Source organism: Arachis stenosperma, chromosome 4, assembly GCF_014773155.1.
Source record: "Arachis stenosperma cultivar V10309 chromosome 4, arast.V10309.gnm1.PFL2, whole genome shotgun sequence".
NCBI classification, from domain to species: domain Eukaryota; kingdom Viridiplantae; phylum Streptophyta; class Magnoliopsida; order Fabales; family Fabaceae; genus Arachis; species Arachis stenosperma.
This window is the reverse complement of record NC_080380.1, coordinates 92,854,333-92,874,577: the sequence shown is the minus strand read 5'-3', so window position 1 is coordinate 92,874,577 and position 20,245 is coordinate 92,854,333. Positions and strand designations below refer to the sequence as shown.

Below are 20,245 nucleotides of genomic sequence, written 5' to 3'. Positions count from 1 at the left end.
ATATTTTGTGAAAAATTTTCGAAAAAAATTTGAAATTGAAATTTGAATTTTATATAAAAAAAAAATTTCGAAAAAGTAGTTTTAAAATTGGTTAGAAAATAAAATTTTTTGAATTTTGAATTTTATGATGAAAGAGAAAAACACACAAAAGACACAAGACTTAAAATTTTTAGATCTAATGCTCCTTATTTTTCGAAAATTTTTGGAGGGAAAACACCAAGGAACACCAAACTTAAAAATTTTAAGATCAAGACACAAGAAAAACTCAAGAACACTTTGAAGATTCACAAGAACACCAAGAACACAAGAAAGAACACCAAACTTAAAATTTTTAGACAACTTCAATAAAATTTTCGAAAATTATTTTAAAATTAACAAGAAAACACCAAACTTAAAGTTTGGCACAAAATTAAATCAAGAAAAATTATTTTTGAAAAAGATTTTAAAAAGAAGATGCCCAATTGCTAAGAACATAAGCCAACGCTCTAGCCAACTGATTTAAAAATGTAACTATTTTAAAGATGTGTTTTTTTATGGATAAAAGTATAATTTTTAAAAGTTAATGTTTTGAAAAGCACAAGAAAAACAAGAAAAAGACACAAAACAAGAAAAACTCAAGATCAAACAAGAAAAATAAACAAGAACAACTTAAAGATTAAGGAAAAATAAAGAACACTAACACGAAAATTTAAAGAAAAATATAAAAAATGCAATTGACACCAAACTTAGAACAAGACACTAGACTCACGAAGAATTAACAATTAATAAGGAAAAAGTAATATTTTCGAAAAAAAAAAAATTTTTTTTTTTTTTTTTTGAAAAGGGAATAAAAGACTCAAATTTAATGACTCTGTAACATCAATACTATATTCCTAATCTAAGAAATAAAATAAGCCTTCAATTGTTCAAACTCAATAATCCCCGGCAACGGCGCCAAAAACTTGGTGGACGAAATTGTATCTCTTTATAGAATATGATAATAGAATATGGTCCAAGATCAACTTCGTTCAACTAACCAGCAAGTGTACTGGGTCGTCCAAGTAATACCTTACGTGAGTAAGGGTCGAATCCACAGAGATTATTGGTTTGAAGCAATCAATATTTATTTTATTTGGCTTAGTCAGGATACCAATAGGATTCTTTAGCCTCGTATTTTTGTTACCAATTAGAGCGTAGAATAAATAGTTATTACTTTAATAATAGAGAATAAAAGCGTTACTTGTTGTGCAGTAATGGGGAATATGTTGGAGTTTTGGAGATGCTTTGTCCTCTGACTTCAACTCTTCCTTGAAATCCTCTTCTCACACGCAGGTTCCTTCCATGGCAAGCTCTATGTAGGGTGTCACCGTTGTCAATGGCTACTTCCCATCCTCGCAGTGAAAGCTATGCACGCACTCTGTCACAGTACGGCCAATCACCGGTTGGTTCCCGCTCCTACTGGAATAGAATCCCTCTTTTGCGTCTGTCACTAACGCCCAGCAGGTTAAAGTTTGAAGCACGTCACAGTCATTCAATCCCGGAATCCTACTCGGAATACCACAGACAAGGTTTAGACTTTCCGGATTCTCATGAATGCCGCCATCAATCCGGCCTATACCACGAAGATTCTGTTGGGGAATCTAAGAGATATTCATTCAGTCTGATGTAGAACGGAGGTGGTTGTCAGGCACACGTTCATGGGTTGAGGAAGGTGATGAGTGTCACGGATCATCACCTTCTCCACAGTTAGGCGCGAATAAACATCTTAGATAAGAACAAGCGTGTTTGAATGGAAAACAAAGGAATTGTATTAAATCATCGAGACGCTGCAGAGCTCCTCACCCCCAACAATGGAGTTTAGAGACTCATGCCGTCACAAAGTATGTAATTCAGATCTGAAAATAGCATGAGGTACCAGATAAGTCTGTAAAAGTTGTTTAAATAGTAAACTAGTAACCTAGGTTTACAGAAATTGAATAAACTGAGATAATTGGTGCAGAAATCCACTTCTGGGGCCCACTTGGTGTGTGCTGGGGCTGAGACTAATGCTTTCCACGTGTGGAGGCCTTTCTTGGCGTCAAACTCCAGGTTTTGACGTGTTTTGGGCGTTCAACTCCGGATCATGACGTTTTTCTGGCGTTTAACTCCAGACAGCAGCGTGTACTTGGCGTTCAACGCCAAGTTACGTCGTCAATCTTCGCGCAAAGTATGGACTATTATATATTGCTGGAAAGCCCTGGATGTCTACTTTCCAACGCCGTTGAGAGCGCGCCAATTGGACTCCTGTAGCTCCAGAAAATCCATTTCGAGTGCAGGGAGGTCAGGATCCAACAGCATCAGCAGTCCTTTTTCAGCCTAAGTCAGATTTTTGCTCAGCTCCCTCAATTTCAGCCAGAAAATACCTGAAATCACAGAAAAACACACAAACTCATAGTAAAGTCCAGAAATATGATTTTTGCCTAAAAACTAATATTATTTTACTAAAAACTAACTGAAACATGCTAAAATCTACATGAAATTACCCCCAAAAAGCGTACAAAATATCCGCTCATCAATTAGCTTTCACTGCGCGGATGGGAGGTAGCTGCTGACAACAGTGAAACCTTACACGAGCTTGCCATGGAAAGGAGTAAGAAGAATTGGATGAAGGCAGTAGGAAAGCAGAGAGACGGAAGGGAAGGCATCTTCATACGCTTGTCTGAAGCTCTTACACCAATGATATACATAAGTATCACTATCTTTATCTTTTATGTTATTTTCGTTTATCACTATACCCATTTGAGTCTGCCTGACTGAGATTTACAAGGTGACCATAGCTTGCTTCATACCAACAATCTCCGTGGGATCGACCCTTACTCGCGTAAGGTATTACTTGGACGACCCAGTGCACTTGCTGGTTAGTTGTGCGAAGTTGTAGTGATCACAATTTCGTGCACCAAGTTTTTGGCGCCGTTGCCGGGGATTGTTCTTGTGTATGGACAACTGACGGTTCATCTTGTTGCTTAGATTAGGCATTTATTTTTCTTCAGAGTTCTTAAGAATGAATTCTAGTGTTTCAAGGTGATGTTCTTATCATCACCAAAGCTGATTGATCATCATCAATTTAGCTCTTGAATGCAATGTCTTGCTGAAGCATAGCTAGCTATGTCTAATTCCTTTAGACTAAAGCTTTAGACTAACATTGCATGATTCCTGGAATTCTCACTAAGAATTTTGATACCTTTATTTTCCTTTTCACTTAATTTTCGAAAAAGCCAAAAAAATTACAAAATCATAAAAACCAAAAATATTTCTTGTTTGAGTATAGAGTCTCATCTTAAGTTTAGTATCAATTGCATGTTTCTGTTCTTATTGCATTCATGCATGTGTCCTCATTGATCTTCAAGTTGTTCTTGATGATTTTCTTGTTTTGATCTTTGAATTCTATTGACTTGAGTGTTTTGTGTTTCTCATATGCATTCTCATGTAGTTAGTGTCAATAGTATACAAACTGCTAAGTTTGGTGTCTTGCATGCATTGTTATTTGATTCTTGTTGCATTTTAATTATTAAAAATCCAAAAATATTTTTAATTTGTGTCTTTTCAAGTCAATGATACAAAGAATTGAAGATTCAGAACATACTGCAGAGGAATTATACAGAAAAAGCTGAGCATTCAAAAATGCCCAGTGAAGAAGACAGACTGGCGTTTAAACGCCAGCCAGGGTACCTGGTTGGGCGTTTAACGCCCAAAAAGGTATAGGTTTGGGCGTTAAACGCCAGAATGTACACCATTCTGGGCGTTTAACGCCAGGATGGCAAAGGGGGAAGATTTTGTTTTCAAAATCAATTTTTTTCAAGTTTTCAAAGTTTTTCAAAATCAAATCTTTTTCAAATCATATCTTTTCAATCAAATGTTTTCAAAATCAATTTCTTTCCTTTTTCAAAGATACTTACTAACAATTAATGATTTGATTGAACATTTTTTGCCTTTTCTGTTAAGGAAGGTTTTATGTTTGAATCATATCTTTTCTTGTTAGGCAAGTCATTAATTTTCAAAATCATATCTTTTCAAATTGTTTTCAAATCATATCTTTTAAAATTGTTTTCAAATCATATCTTCTCAATCACATCTTTTTAAAACCATAACTTTTCAATCAAATCTTTTTAATCACATCTTTTCAAAATAGTTTTCAATCAAATCTTTTTAATTTCTAATTTCAAAATCTTTTTCAAAAATCACTTTACTTCTTTCCCACTTTTGTTTTCGAAAATCAATTAAGTGTTTTTCAAAATGTTTTCAAAATCTTTTTCTTAATTTTCGAAAATTACTTCCCTTCTTCTCACATCCTTCCATTTATGGACTAATACTATTCCTTAATGCAAAATTCGAACTCCATCTTCTTTGATAAGTTCGAATTTTCTACTTCTGTCTTCTACTTTTCTTTCTTCTGACACCTCAAGGAATCTCTATACTGTGACATAGAGGATTCCATATTTTCTTGTTCTCTTCTCTTTCATATGAGCAGGAACAAAGACAAAGGCATTCTTGTTGAAGCTGACCCTGAACCTAAGAGAAGCCAAGGCACAACTCTCTTTAGAGGACCTGACCGAATTCTTCAAAGAAGAAGGACACATGGCAGCCGAAAACAACAACAATGCCAACAATGCAAGGAAGGTGCTGGGTGACTTTACTGCACCTACTCCTGATTTCTATGGGAGAAGCATCTCTATCCCTGCCATTGGAGCAAACAACTTTGAGCTAAAGCCTCAATTAGTTTCTCTAATGCAACAGAATTGCAAGTTCCATGGACTTCCAATGGAAGATCCTCATCAGTTCTTAGCTGAATTCTTGCAAATCTGTGACACAGTCAAGACTAATGGGGTAGACCCTGAGGTCTATAGACTGATGCTATTCCCTTTTGCTGTAAGAGACAGAGCTAGGACATGGTTGGACTCACAACCTAAAGAAAGCCTGGACTCTTGGGAAAAGCTAGTCAATGCCTTCTTGGCAAAGTTCTTTCCACCTCAAAAATTGAGTAAGCTTAGAGTGGAAGTCCAAACCTTCAGACAGAAGGATGGAGAATCCCTCTATGAAGCTTGGGAAAGATACAAACAATTAATCAGAAAATGTCCTTCTGACATGCTTTCTGAATGGAGCATCACAGGTATTTTCTATGATGGTCTCTCTGAACTATCCAAGATGTCTTTGGATAGCTCTGCTGGAGGATCTCTTCATTTGAAGAAGACGCCTACAGAAGCTCAAGAGCTGATTGAAATGGTTGCAAATAACCAATTCATGTACACTTCTGAAAGGAATCCTGTGAACAATGGGACTAATCAGAAGAAAGGAGTTCTTGAGATTGATGCTCTGAATGCCATACTGGCTCAGAACAAGATATTGAATCAACAAGTCAATTTGATTTCTCAAAGTTTGTCTGGAATGCAAAATGCACCATGCAGTACTAAGGATGCTTCATCTAAGGAAGAAGCCTATGATCCTGAGAACCCTTCAATGGAAGAGGTGAATTACCTAGGAGAACCCTATGGAAACACCTATAATTCTTCATGGAGAAATCACCCAAATTTCTCATGGAAGAATCAAGAGAGACCTCAACAAGGTTTCAATAACAATAATGGTGGAAGAAACAGGTTTAGCAATGGCAAGCCTTTTCCATCATCTTCTCAGTAACAGACAGAGAATTCTAAGCAGAATACTTCTGACTTAGCAACAATGGTCTCTGATCTAATAAAGATCACTCAAAGTTTCATGACTGAAACAAGGTCCTCCATTAGGAATTTGGAAGGACAAGTGGGTCAGCTGAGTAAGAAAGTTACTGAACTCCCTCCTAGTACTCTCCCAAGTAATACAGAAGAAAATCCAAAAGGAGAGTGCAAAGCCATAGACATGGCCGAATATGGAGAGGAAAGAGAGGAGGAGGACGCCACTGAGGAAGACCTCAGTGGGCGTATACCAAACTCCTCTGAGTTCCTCAATGAGGAACAATGGAAATCTGAGGCTCAAAATGAGACCATAGAGATTCCATTGGACTTACTTCTGCCATTCATGAGCTCTGATGAGTATTCTTCCTCTGAAGAGGATGAGTATGTCACTGAAGAGCAAGTTGCTAAATACCTTGGAGCAATCATGAAGCTAAATGACAAGTTATTTGGAAATGAGACTTGGGAAGATGAACCCCCCTTGCTCACCAAAGAACTGGATGACTTGTCTAGGCAGAAATTACCTCAAAAGAGACAAGATCCTGGGAAGTGCATGGATGAATCCATCATCCTTGGCAGACCCTTCCTGGCCACAGCAAAGGCTGTGATTGATGTTGATAGAGGAGAGTTGATCATTCAAGTGAATGAAGAATCCTTGGTGTTTAAGGCTCAAGGATATCCCTCTATCATCATGGAGAGGAAGCATGAAGAGCTTCTCTCAAAATAGAGCCAAGCAGAGCCCCCACAGTCAAACTCTAAGTTTGGTGTTGGGAGGCCACAACCAAACTCTAAGTTTGGTGTTGAACCCCCACATTCAAACTCTAAGTTTGGTGTTGGGAGGTTCCAACACGGTTCTGAGTATTTCTGAGGCTCCATGAGAGTCCTCTGTCAAGCTAATGACATTAAAGAAGCGCTTGTTGGGAGGCAACCCAATGTTTTATAGTTAACTATTTTCTTTTGTTATTTTATCTTTTTTGTAGGTTGATGATCATAAGAAGTCACAAAATCCATTGAAAAAGCAAAAACAGAATGAAAAACAGGAAGAAAAATAGCACACCCTGGAGGAAGAACTCACTGGCGTTTAAACGCCAGTGAAGGTAGCAGTTGGGCGTTTAACGCCCAGTCTGGCACCATTCTGGGCGTTTAACGCCAGAAAGGGGCACCAGACTGGCGTTAAACGCCAGGAAAGGGCTAGAACCTGGCGTTAAACGCCAGAAATGGGCACCAGCCCGGCGTTTAACGCCAGAATTGGCTCAAAACGTGTTTTTGAGCCCCATTTGGTGCAAGGATGACTTTTCCTTGACACCTAAGGATCTGTGGACCCCACAGGATCCCCAAACAACCCCACCACTCTCTCTTTTCTTCTTCACCCATTCACCAATCACCTCAACATCTCTTTCTCTTCACCACTCACATCCATCCTTCATAAAACACCACTTCTTCTCCTTATGGCCGAACCACAAGGCCATCTCCCTCTCCTCCATTTCTTCTTCTTCTACTCTCTTCTTTCTTCTTTTGCTCGAGGACGAGCAAACCTTTTAAGTTTGGTGTGGTAAAAGCATTGCTTTTTGCTTTTCCATAACCATTTATGGCATCCAAAGCCGGTTCAACTGAGAAGGCATGACCTCAAGCCCATCACTAAGAAGAAGATGGAGCAAACAAGAGACCCCTCTCATCAAGAAATCCCTGAGATACCTCAAGGGATGCACTTTCCTCCACAAGACTATTGGGAGCAACTAAACACCTCCCTAGGAGAATTGAGTTCCAACATGGGACAACTAAGGGTAGAGCACCAAGAACATGCCATCCTCCTCCATGAAATTAGAGAAGATCAAAGAATCATGAGAGATGAGCAACAAAGACAAGGAAGAGACATTGAGGAGCTCAAGCACTCCATAGGATCTTCAAGAGAAAGAAAGAGCCGCCATCATTAAGGTGGACCCGTTCTTTAATCTCCTTGTTCTTTATTTTTCTGTTTTTCGAATTTCTATGCTTATGTTTATCTATGTTTGTGTCTTATGATCATTAGTGTCTTAGTGTCTATGCCTTAAAGCTATCAATATGAATCCATCACCTTTCTTAAATGAAAACTGTTTTTATCACAAAAGAACAAGAAGTACAGGATTTCAAATTCATCTTTAAAACTAGCTTAATTAGTTTGATGTGGTGACAAATACTTTTTGTTTCTGAATGTATGCTTGAACAGTGCATATGTCTTTTGAATTTGTTGTTCATGAATGTTAAAATTGTTGGCTCTTGAAAGAATGATGAAAAAGGAGACATGTTACTGAGGATCTGAAAAATCATAAAAATGATTCTTGAAGCAAGAAAAAGCAGTGAATACAAAAAAAAAAAAAAGAGAGAAGCAGAAAAACGAAAAAAAAGGGGAGAAAGAAAAAGAAAAGAAAAAGAAAGAAATAAAGTTGTGATCCAAGGCAAAAAGAGTGTGCTTAAGAACCCTGGACACCCCTAATTGGGGACTTTAGCAAAGCTGAGTCACAATCTGAAAAGGTTCACCCAATTATGTGTCTGTGGCATGTATGTATCCGGTGGTAATACTGGAAGACAGAGTGCTTTGGGCCACAGCCAAGACTCAATAAGTAGCTGTGTTCAAGAATCATCATACTTAACTAGGAGAATCAATAACACTATCTGGATTCTAAGTTCCTAAAGAAGCCAATCATTCTGAACCTCAGAGGATAAAGTGAGATGCCAAAACTGTTTGGAGGCAAAAAGCTACTAGTCCCGCTCATCTAATTTGGAGCTATGTTTCATTGATAATTTGGAGTCTATAGTATATTCTCTTCTTTTTATCTTATTTGATTTTCAGTTGCTTGGGGACAAGCAACAATTTAAGTTTGGTGTTGTGATGAGCGGATAATTTGTATGCTTTTTGGCATTGTTTTTAGTATGTTTTTAGTATCTTTTAGTTAGTTTTTAGTATATTTTATTAGTTTTTAATTAAAAATCACTTTTCTGGACTTTACTATGAGTTTGTGTGTTTTTCTGTGATTTCAGGTATTTTCTGACTGAAATTGAGGGTCCTGAGCAAAAATCTGATCCAGAGACTGAAAAGGACTGCAGATGCTGTTGGATTCTGACCTCCCTGCACTCGAAGTGGATTTTCTGGAGCTACAGAAGCCCAATTGGCGCGCTCTCAACGGCGTTGGAAAGTAGACATCCTGGGCTTTCCAGCAATATATGATAGTCCTTACTTTGCCCAAGATTTGATGGCCCAAACCGGCGTTCAAAGTCACCCCAAGAATTCCCAGCGTTAAACGCCGGAACTGGCACCTAATTGGGAGTTAAACGCCCAAACTGGATTAAAAGCTGGCGTTTAACTCCAGAAAACGTCTCCACACGAAATTCCTTCATTGCTCAGCCCAAGCACACACCAAGTGGGCCCGGAAGTGGATTTTTATGTCATTTACTCATCTATGTACACCCTAGACTACTAGTTTTCTATATATAGAACCTTTTACTATTGTATTTTCATCTTCGGACATCTAGTTCTTAGATCATTGGAGGGCTGGCCTCACGGCCATTCCTAGACCTTGTTCTTATGTATTTTCAACGGTGGAGTTTCTACACACCATAGATTAAGGTGTGGAGCTCTGCTGTACCTCGAGTATTAATGCAATTACTATTGTTCTTCCATTCAATTCCGCTTGTTCTTTATCCAAGATATCACTTGTTCTTCAACATGATGAAGGTGATGATTGACGCCCATCACCATTCTCACCCATGAACAAGGTGACTGACAACCATTCTTGTTCTACAAGCATCTGAGGCTTAGTGAATATCTCTTGGATTCTTCGGAATCTTCGTGGTATAGGCAGGACCTGATGGCGGCATTCAAGAGAATCCGGAAGGTCTAAACCTTGTCTGTGGTATTCTGAGTAGGATTCAATGATTGAATGACTGTGACGTGCTTCAAACCTGTAACCTACTGGGCGTTAGTGACAGACGCAAAAGAGTTATTCTATTCCGGTAGGGGAGGGAACCAAACCGGTGATTGGCAGCACTGTGACAGAGTGTGCATTAGCTTTCACTGCGCGGATGGGAGGTAGCTGCTGACAACAGTGAAACCTTACACGAGCTTGCCATGGAAAGGAGTAAGAAGAATTGGATGAAGGCAGTAGGAAAGCAGAGAGACGGAAGGGAAGGCATCTTCATACGCTTGTCTGAAGCTCTTACACCAATGATATACATAAGTATCACTATCTTTATCTTTTATGTTATTTTCGTTTATCACTATACCCATTTGAGTCTGCCTGACTGAGATTTACAAGGTGACCATAGCTTGCTTCATACCAACAATCTCCGTGGGATCGACCCTTACTCGCGTAAGGTATTACTTGGACGACCCAGTGCACTTGCTGGTTAGTTGTGCGAAGTTGTAGTGATCACAATTTCGTGCACCAATGGGTCTAGAAGGAGAATTTGGTGCATAAAGAAGAATTCTATATGCCTACCACCCAAGTTGAATCATGATGATCAACTAGAAGATGGGTGTGAAAATAAGATATGGGATCCCGGATCACAACATGAAGACCAATTTTGGGAGCTCATATCTTGGGGAGAACCTCACCCAAGTTTGGTGAAGATGGTTGGAAATTCTGTCAACCAATTGAGAAGCAAAGATCCTTGGAGATTCAAGGATGAGTACAAACATAAGCCACCATGACAATAAGCTCCTCAAATGTCCAACTTAAGGACTTAAACTAAAAGTGCTAGGTGGGAGACACCCCACCATGGTAAACTCTTTCCATACTCTTTTAGTTTTGTTAATAAGTGAATTGAGTTGCCATTGTAGGTAGATTTTCATTTCATATTGATTTGTTAGTATGTTGTATTCATTAGTAGTAGATGAATAAATTCTAAAATCAAATTGCATTTTTGTGAATTGTTTGATATTTGATTGAATAAAGAAGAGTTTTGGACATTATAGGGAGCTCTTGGGCATTTTTTTCTGCTTTTTGGGCAAAAAAAAAAAAAAAAAAAACGGCTATCGGCGCGCTAGCACGCTGTGCGCGCGCGCGCACATTGCACTTCTGCAACTTCTGGTACAAAAACCAGAGAGTTGTGCGCGCGTTGTGCCAGCATTGTGCTGGGAGCACAAGCTCATCCACGCGTAAGCGCGCTGTGCACGCGCGCGCGGATCGTCCCTGCTGCATCCACGCGTGAGCGCGCTGTGCGCGCGCGCGCGTATTGTCCCAACCTCATCCACGTATAAGCGCGCTGTGCGCGCGCGCGCGGATTTGCTCCCTGCTTTTCCCCTTCCTCCTTTCTCCTTCTTTCCTCTTCTCTTCTTCTTTCTTTCTCATTTTTTTTCTTCTTCCTCTCTTGAAAGATTTTTTTCTTTTCTCTTTTAATATAAAAAAAAAAAGAAAAAAATTTTTTTTTAATAATAAAAAAAATATATAATAAATAAATAAATAAATAAATAAAATACTAAAAAAAAAATTTAAAAATATACAAAAAATTTTTTTTCTCTTCTTCCATTTTCTTTTGTCTATTACATTTGCATACTTTTATTCTTTGCATTTTAATTTTGTTTCTATAATTTGTTCTCATTTTATTTTTTAAATTTCTCATTTTAATAATGGTGTTGAATTCTCTCACTCAATTGTTGAGAATTTCTTGCATTTGTTTTGGTGCTTCATGACTTGTTACATTAATTGTAATATTTATCAACACACAGATTAGTGCTTTAGTCCTTCCTAATTCATTACCCTTTGTTTTTTTCTTGTACTGCTTCATCATTGAATTAGGATAGAATCAAATGCTTTCATGCGTATCACTAATCTTGTTTGTGTCAATCCTTATTTGATCTTGATGCTCCATATACTCTCCATGCTTTAACTTTACTCTTGCATCAAGTATTAGTTGATATGCCCTTTGCTTATATTGTTTTCTTACTCACATGCTGTAGCTACCATGTAGTAGGGAATCATACTCTTATTTGGCATTAGCCCCCGCCTATGTTCTAATTGCCTTGATATCTTTGTTATAGGCTTAATTTTCTTTCCTTTTCTTTCCTTCTAGGTTGGCCACCAAGAAGAGAGAAAGGAAAAATTTCTAAATGGGGCAACAAACAAGTCATCCGCACTACCTTGTGAAGGAGCTCATCAATTGTAGCAACCCGTCCACCTCGCTCTTCTTTGCATGCACCGAGGACGGTGCAATCTTCAAGTGTGGGGAGGTCGTTCGACCGATCTCCATGGGTAAAAATTTCATTTTCAACACCAAATTTTTTATTTTCTTTGTTAGATTAGCTATTGCATTGCATGATAGGTTGCATGTTAGTTAGAATTTGTACATATTTTACTACCTTCTTCTTATTAGGACTACTTGGTTAGGGTGATGATTTCTTTTCCAAGAAACCATTTTAGGGCAACCTACCAATTTGAAAAAGAAAATTTGTGGAACTTGCTTGAAAGAATATATTTTGGAACATGGTTTTTGAGCTAAGAACACAAGCAAGTGAGATTTGAGCCTAATGGTGTGGTTACATCTTATAACCACTTATTTTCCTTCTTGTGTGCATTATTCTCTTCCTATGATTGTAATCTTCGATTTGTTTGATTCTTTATGTCCATTATTTTGTGTATTCATGCATTTATATGATTGAGGCCATCATTTCATTTAGCTCACTTACCCAAATGGCCTTACCTTTTATCTTCCTTTGTTAGCCAACTTTGAGCCTACGCTTAACCCACTTATTCTTATTTTAGCACATTACAAGCCTTAAAGCGGAAAACAATGAATGTCCTTCATTTGGATCTTTGACTAGCTTAGGCTAGTGTATGTGAGTATCGTTCAAGTGTGGGAACTTTGGGACATTGGTTGGGATAAAAGGGTGTTTGTGTTTTGTATTTTTTTATATTGGGGAATTGGGTACATACTCATGTATTGATTAAATGTATAGACCTTATGCATTGATGTTCTTGTGTATAGTTTGAAAGAAAAAAAAATGAAAAGAAAAAAAGAAATAAAAGTGAAAAAAAAAAGAAAAAGAAAAGAAAAAAAAATGTATATAGAAAAAGAAAGAAAAAGAAAAGCAATAAAGGGGACAAAATGCCCCAAAGTGAAGCTCAATAAGAATCAATGCATAAGTGTTGTGAAATGAAAAGAAAATGCATGAGTATGTGAAAAGTGAGGAATGGGTAGTTAGGTTAGTACTTAATTGTATAGGTCATTATATAGGTTAGGTGGGAAAGTTTAAGTTAATCAAAGATTCAAATCCTAAGTCCACTAGCCATATATGATCCTACCTTGACCCTAACCCCATTACAACCTAAAGAAAAGACCTCATGATACATGTATGCATGCATTGAATATATGTCGATTGTTAGAAGAAAAACAAATCTTAGAAAGCATGATTAGGAGAGAATTGAGTGAATCAACTCTAAACACTTGAGCGAATAGAGTGCAAACACTTCCGGTGAGGGTTCGATGCTCAATTCCTTGATTCCCGACTTTCACGAGCGTTCTTCTTGCAAGTCTATGTGAACTTCATGTTTATACTTCAATTGGTAGGACTCATGAATCGTTATATGATCTTGGCCCTACTTGCGCATGTACGCCTTGGAGGATTGATTTATTTTTAACCAAGTAGGTAGAATCATTTTGCATCTAGTTGCATTCATATAGTTTAGGTTGCATATAGTTTATTTACATTGAATAAATGTTGATGCCCTTTGCTTTCTCTTGGCTTAAGCATGAGGACATGCTTGGTTTAAGTGTGGGGAGGTTGACAAACCCCATTTGTAGGGTTTATCTTGTGCTTGATTTAGGGGATTTTATAACCTTTTACCCACATTTATTCAATGAAATAGCATGGTTTTATAACTTCTCCCTTAATTGTGCTTAAGAGTGAAAACATGCTTTTTAGGTCTTAAAATAGCTAAATATAATTCACCTTGATTCCATTAGATGCCTTGATATGTTTGTTAAGTGATTTCAGATTTAGGAGGCAAAGATTGGATCAAGGGAATGAAGAAAAAGCATGTAAAGTTGGAGAACTCATGGAGAAATGAAAGAACCGGAAAGCTGTCAAGCCGACCTCTTCGCACTTAATTGACCATAACTCGAGCTACAGAGGTCCAAATGATGCGGTTCCAGTTGGGTTGGAAATCTAACATCCGGGGCTTCGAAATGATATAAATTTTGCCATATGTTGCTTCGCGTTCAGGGGCGTGCACGCGCACTTTGCGCGCACGCGCCGATTCTGTCCGTGGCCCACTTTAATGAAATCGTCCCCAGCGGTTTTAGGAGCCTTGTGGGCCCAATCCAACTCATTTCTGATGCTATTTAAGTCAAGTATTGAAGGGGAATCAACATACTTTTAGATACTTTGAGATACTTTAGATACTTTTGATCATTAGCTTAGTTTTAGGAGTTAGAGTTAGTTTTAGAGAGAGAAGCTCTCACTTCTCTCTAGGATTAGGAATTAGGGTTAGATTAGGATCTCATAGTTCTAGGTTTAATTCAAGTTTCCTTCTACTTCTACCTTCAAGTGGTGATTGCTACACTTTGGTTCTTCTTTCTATCCCTATCCTCTTGTTGTAATTTCTCTTATTTTGTTTCTAGGTTTTGTAATTGAGATATTTTTGTTCTTTTGTTTTCTTTCAATAATGCAATTTGAGATAATTCATGTGATTGTGATGTTGTTGATTGTTGTTTTGTTAATTCTTTGTAATTGTTAGTTGTTGATTCCTTCTTTTCCTTACAAATAAAAATGCTTTCTTTCATTACCCTCCAAGTGTTTGATGAAATGCTTGAGAGGATGTTAGACTAAAATTTTATGTTCTTAGCTTGAGAAGGTAACTTAGGATTTCTTGAGTCACTAGTGTTCAATTGATTGCTAGTTGATAGCCATTAACTCTAGCCTTCATTAATCCAATTAGTGGAAAGCTAGGACTTATGGACTAGGATTGATATAACTCACTTGACTTTCCTTTGTTAATTGATTTAAGGATGACTAAGTGGGATTAATCCTTGCAACTACCATACTTGTGGCTAGTGATAATGATGAAGACCCTTGACAACCAAATCTTGCCAAGACCATTTTGTTAATAAAGTTTTCTTACCATTTACTATTCATGTTTCTCATCTAAAACCCCAAATACAACTCACAACCAATAACAAAACACTTTATTGTAAATCCTAGGGAGAACGACCCGAGGTTTAAATACTTCGGTTTATAGATTTTAGGGGTTTGTACTTGTGACAAACAAATTTTTGTATGAGAGGATTATTGTTGGTTTAGAGACTATACGTCAACGAGATTTTATTTGAGAAATTCTAAACCGTCAAAAATCCAATCGTCAGAAATCAACCCTAAAAAGAAACCAGAACCAGGAAAATCACCCAAAACATACATAAGGACGAAAGAAGACCAGGAAACAAGCATCACAGCAATAAACCAAGTACAGAAACTAAGGAAAAGGTTCAAAACTTTCCAACATACAAAATCAGAGCAACATCAAAGAATCAAAAATAGAACCAACCTGGAAGAAGGAGGAAAGCTTTGAAGGGAAAAGCTGAAGAGCAGAGCAGCAAGGATTGACCGCGAAGTAGAAGCACCAGCGAATGCCAAAACGTCACAGGAAGAAAATAAGAAATACAGAATAGGAAACGGCGAAAAAGAAGGGAAGTTACGGAAAAAGGAAAAACCATCTCTTGGATACAAAATTTGAAATAAAGGAAACCAAGAGAAAATAGGGGCATTAAAAACTAATTAATGAGGGCATTTAAACCCTTGCACATTCCCAAGGCTAGGACGCTAATACAAAAGCGCGCGCTCTCAGAGGAAACGAAATGTTCCGCATTCAAAAGAACTCTGCAAAGATGAAGTCGACAAAATACTCGAGTTCGGCTCCACCCGAGAAGGTTCGAAAGTCCTAAAAACTAAGACTCTACCTCCAAAGGAAGACTGAGCTCGATGGTGCACGAAATTGCAATCACACTTTTGCAATCCCGCACAACTAACCAGCAAGTGCACTGGGTCGTCCAAGTAATACCTTGCGTGAGCAAGGGTCGATCCCACGGAGATTGTCGGCTTGAAGCAAGCTATGGTTATCTTGTAAATCTTAGTCAGGATATCAGAAATTATCAGGATTGATTGTAAAAAGCAAAAGAACGTGAAATGGTTACTTGTATTGCAGTAATAGAGAATAGGCTGGGGTTTTGGAGATGCTCCATCTTCTGAATCTCTGCTTTCCTACTGTCTTCTTCATCAAACACGCAAGGCTCCTTCCATGGCAAGCTGTATGTAGGGTTTCACCGTTGTCAATGGCTACCTCCCATCCTCTCAGTGAAAACGATTGCATATGCTCTGTCACAGCACGCGGAATTCAGCTGTCGGTTCTCGGTCAGGCCGGAATAGAATCCATCGATTCTTTTGCGTCTGTCACTAACGCCCCGCCTGCTAGGAGTTTGAAGCACGTCACAGTCATTCAGTCATTGAATCCTACTCAGAATACCACAGACAAGGTTTAGACCTTCCGGATTCTCTTGAATGCCGCCATCAGTTCTAGCTTATACCACAAAGATCCCGATTAAAGAATCCAAGAGATAAATACTCAATCTAAGGTAAAACGGAGGTGGTTGTCAGGCACACGTTCATAGTTGAGAATGATGATGATTGTCACGGATCATCACATTCATCCGGATTAAGAACAAGTATTATCTTAGAATGGAAGCAAGCATGATTGAATGAGAAACAGTAGTAATTGCATTAATCCATCAAGACACAGCAGAGCTCCTCACCCCCAACCATGGGGTTTAGAGACTCATACTGTGGAAGGTACACAAAGAAACGTGTAAAGTGTCATGAGGTACAGATACAATGCCAAAAGATCCTATTAATAGTAAACTAGTAACCTAAGGTTTACAAAAATGAGTAAATGACAGAAAAATCCACTTCCGGGCCCACTTGGTGTGTGCTTGGGCTGAGCATTGAAGCTTTCAAGTGTAGAGACCTTTTATGGAGTTAAACGCCAGCCTTCATGCCAGTTTGGGCGTTTAACTCCAAGTTTTATGCCAGTTCCAGCGTTTAACGCTGGAATTTCTGAGGCCGAATTGCTACGCCGGTTTGGGCCATCAAATCTTGGGCAAAGTATGGACTATCATATATTGCTGGAAAGCCCAGGATGTCTACTTTCCAATGCCGTTGAGAGCGCGCCAATTGGGCTTCTGTAGCTCTAGAAAATCCACTTCGAGTGCAGGGAGGTCAGAATCCAACAGCATCTGCAGTCCTTTTCAGTCTCTGAATCAGATTTTTGCTCAGAACCTTCAATTTCAGTCAGAAAATACCTGAAATCACAGAAAAACACACAAACTCATAGTAAAGTCCAGAAAAGTGAATTTTAACTAAAAACTAATAAAAATATAATAAAAACTAACTAAAAGATACTAAAAACATACTAAAAACAATGCCAAAAAGCGTATAAATTATCCGCTCATCACAACACCAAACTTAAATTGTTGCTTGTCCCCAAGCAACTGAAAATCAAAATAGAATAAAAAGAAGAGAATATACTAAAGACTCCAAAATATCAAAGAAACATAGTTCCAATTAGATGAGCGGGACTAGTAGCTTTTTGCCTCCGAACAGTTTTGGCATCTCACTCTATCCTTTGAAGTTCAGAATGATTGGCATCTATAAGAACTCAGAACTCAGATAGTGTTATTGATTCTCCTAGTTAAGTATAATGATTCTTGAACATAGCTAGTGTATGAGTCTTGGCTGTGGCCCAAAGCACTCTGTCTTCCAGTATTACCACCGGATACATACATGCCACAGACACATAATTGGGTGAACCTTTTTAGATTCTGACTCAGCTTTGCTAAAGTCCCCAATTAGAGGTGTCCAGGGTTCTTAAGCACACTCTTTTTGCTTTGGTTCACAACTTTATTTCTTTCTTTTTCTTTTTCTTTTTTTTTTCGAAAGTTTTTTTTTTCACTGCTTTTTCTTGCTTCAAGAATCACTTTGATGATTTTTCAGATCCTCAATAACAGTTCTCCTTTTCCATCATTCTTTCAAGAGCCAACAATTTTAACATTCTTAAGACAATAAATTCAAGAGACATATGCACTGTTCAAGCATTCATTCAGAAAACAAAAAGTATTGTCACCACATCAAACTAATTCAACTAGTTTCAGAGATAAATTCGAAATCCTGCACTTCTTGTTCTTTTGTGATTAAAGCATTTTTCATTTAAGAGAGGTGATGGATTCATAGGACATTCATAGCTTTAAGGCATAAACTTTAAGTTTTATTAATTATAAATTAAGAACAAGACTCAAAAATAGATATAAAACTAAAAGGAAAAACTAGAAAATAAAAATTTAAACTAGGCTCCTAATGATAGAGGTTTTCACAGAGTTAGGACTCAACAACCTTGATTTTGAGAAGTGGATGCTCCCTCAGCTTGAGAGGAGAGCTTTTGGCGTTTCATCTCTTGGAGTTCACGCCCCTGCTTCTCTTGTTCCTTCAGCAATTTGCAGAGCATGCAGTTCTGATTCTGCTGTTCTTCCTTCAGTTGCTCCATAGTTTCTTGCAACTTGGTGATAGACGCTTCTAGGCTGGCCCAGTAGCCAATTTCAGGGAATTCAGGGAGGAACTCCTGCGCCCTCCTTTTGATAGAGTTGTCTTGCATTTGTCCTTCCATTGACTTCTTGGTGATTGGGTGTTCAATGGGTATGAACTCATCTACTCCCATCTTCACCCCAGCCTCTTTACAGAGCAAGGAGATCAAGCTTGGGTAAGCCAGTTTGGCTTCAGTGGAATTTTTATTTGCAATTGTGTAAATCTCACAAGTAATCACATGATGGACCTCCACTTCTTTTCCAAGCATAATGCAATGAATCATCACTGCCCTCTTGATGGTGACCTCAGAACGGTTGCTAGTGGGCAATATGGAACGCCCAATAAAGTCTAGCCAACCTCTTGCAATTGGCTTGAGGTCTCCCCTCTTGAGTTGGTTTGGGACACCCTTTGAATTGGTTATCCACTTAGTCCCAGGGAGGCATATGTCCTCTAGGACTTGATCCAACCCTTTATCTGCTCTCACCATCCTCCTATTGAAGGAATCAGGATCATCTTGCAGTTGAGGTAGTTTGAAGATTTCTCTTATTTTGTCCAGATGGAAGTACATAACTTTCCCTCTGACCATGGTTCTGTAGGTATGGTAAGCAGTTCCAGTCATTCTCTGCTTATCTGTTAACCACAGATTTGAGTAGAATTCCTGAACCATGTTCCTTCCAACCTTTATCTCAGGATTGGTTAGAACTTCCCATCCTCTGTTTCGAATTTGCTCTTGGATCCCCGGATATTCATCTTCTTTCAGATCAAATTTTACTTCCGGGATCACTGACCTCAAACCTATTATTTGTGATAATGGTCTTCATGTTCTTTGGTTAAGAACTTCTCTTGATTCCAAAGATTCTTTGGATTATTCTCTTTCTTGCCTCTTAAATTGGTTTGTTTTCCCTTAGGGGCCATGATATTGATGAATCTTGGCTTAGTGATCACGGAAGAGCACACCAAACTTAGAGGTTTGCTTGTCCTCAAGCAAAAGAAAAGAGAGAAGAGAGGGGGAGGAAGAGGAAATTCGAATGGTGTGATGGAATGAGGGAGCCAAACGTGAATTTATAAGGTGGGGAGGGGAGTTTTCGAAAAAAAAAAAAGAGAGATTTGAAAGGAGATTTGAGAAGATATGGAAAGAAATTGAGAAAAGGGGTGATTTTTTTTTGAACAAAATTTGGGAATGATTTGAGAGATTTGAAGAGTGATTTTAGATATTTGAAAATTTGAAAGTGAATGATGAGAGATTGAAATTTATTTTTGTAGAAAAATATGGGTAAGAAAAGGAAAGTTTGAAAAAATCTGATTTGAAAACAAAATTGTGGTCCCCCCACCTTACTGGCGTTAAACGCCCAGAATGGCACCCATTCTGGCGTTTAACGCCCATTTGGTGCCCTTTTTGGGCGTTTAACGCCCAGCCAAGTGCCCTGGCTGGCGTTAAACGCCAGAAATCCTTTGTCACTGGGCGTTTTTCTGAACGCCCAGGATGCTGCACACCTGGCGTTAAACGCCCAGAATGGTGCCCATTCTGGCGTTTAACGCCCAAAATGGCACAATTCCTGGCGTTAAACGCCCAGAATGGTACCCATTCTGGCGTTTAACGCCCAAAATGCCCCTTACTGGCGTTTTTTCGCCAGTAACCTCTTTTTCTCTGCTTTTTGAGCTGAATCCTTCTGTAACTCTGTGAATTCCTTCATTTTTGATACTTGCCTCTGTAGGAACAAATCATATAACCTCCTAATGACTGGGTTGCCTCCCAGCAAGCGCTTCTTTACTGTCTTTAGCTGGACTTCCACTGAGAATTATTCAAGTCTCAGTTTTGAGCATTCCTGCTCAAAATTGCCTTCAAGATAATGCTTGATTCTCTGTCCATTAACAATGAACTTTTTGTCAGAATCAATATCCTGAAGCTCAACATATCCATATGGTGAAACTCCTGTAATCACATACGGACCCCTCCACCGGGATTTGA

At 38.4% G+C, this 20,245-nt stretch overlaps 1 non-coding gene across 1 annotated transcript; it reads right to left on the bottom strand.

Moving 5' to 3' along the window:
- Nucleotides 1–4,998: 4,998 nt before the first annotated feature.
- LOC130978668 (small nucleolar RNA R71) lies at nucleotides 4,999–5,106 on the bottom strand. Its single transcript, XR_009086287.1, has one exon. It is a non-coding gene; the product is annotated as a small nucleolar RNA R71 (small nucleolar RNA).
- Between the last annotated feature and the right edge of the window lie 15,139 nt (nucleotides 5,107–20,245).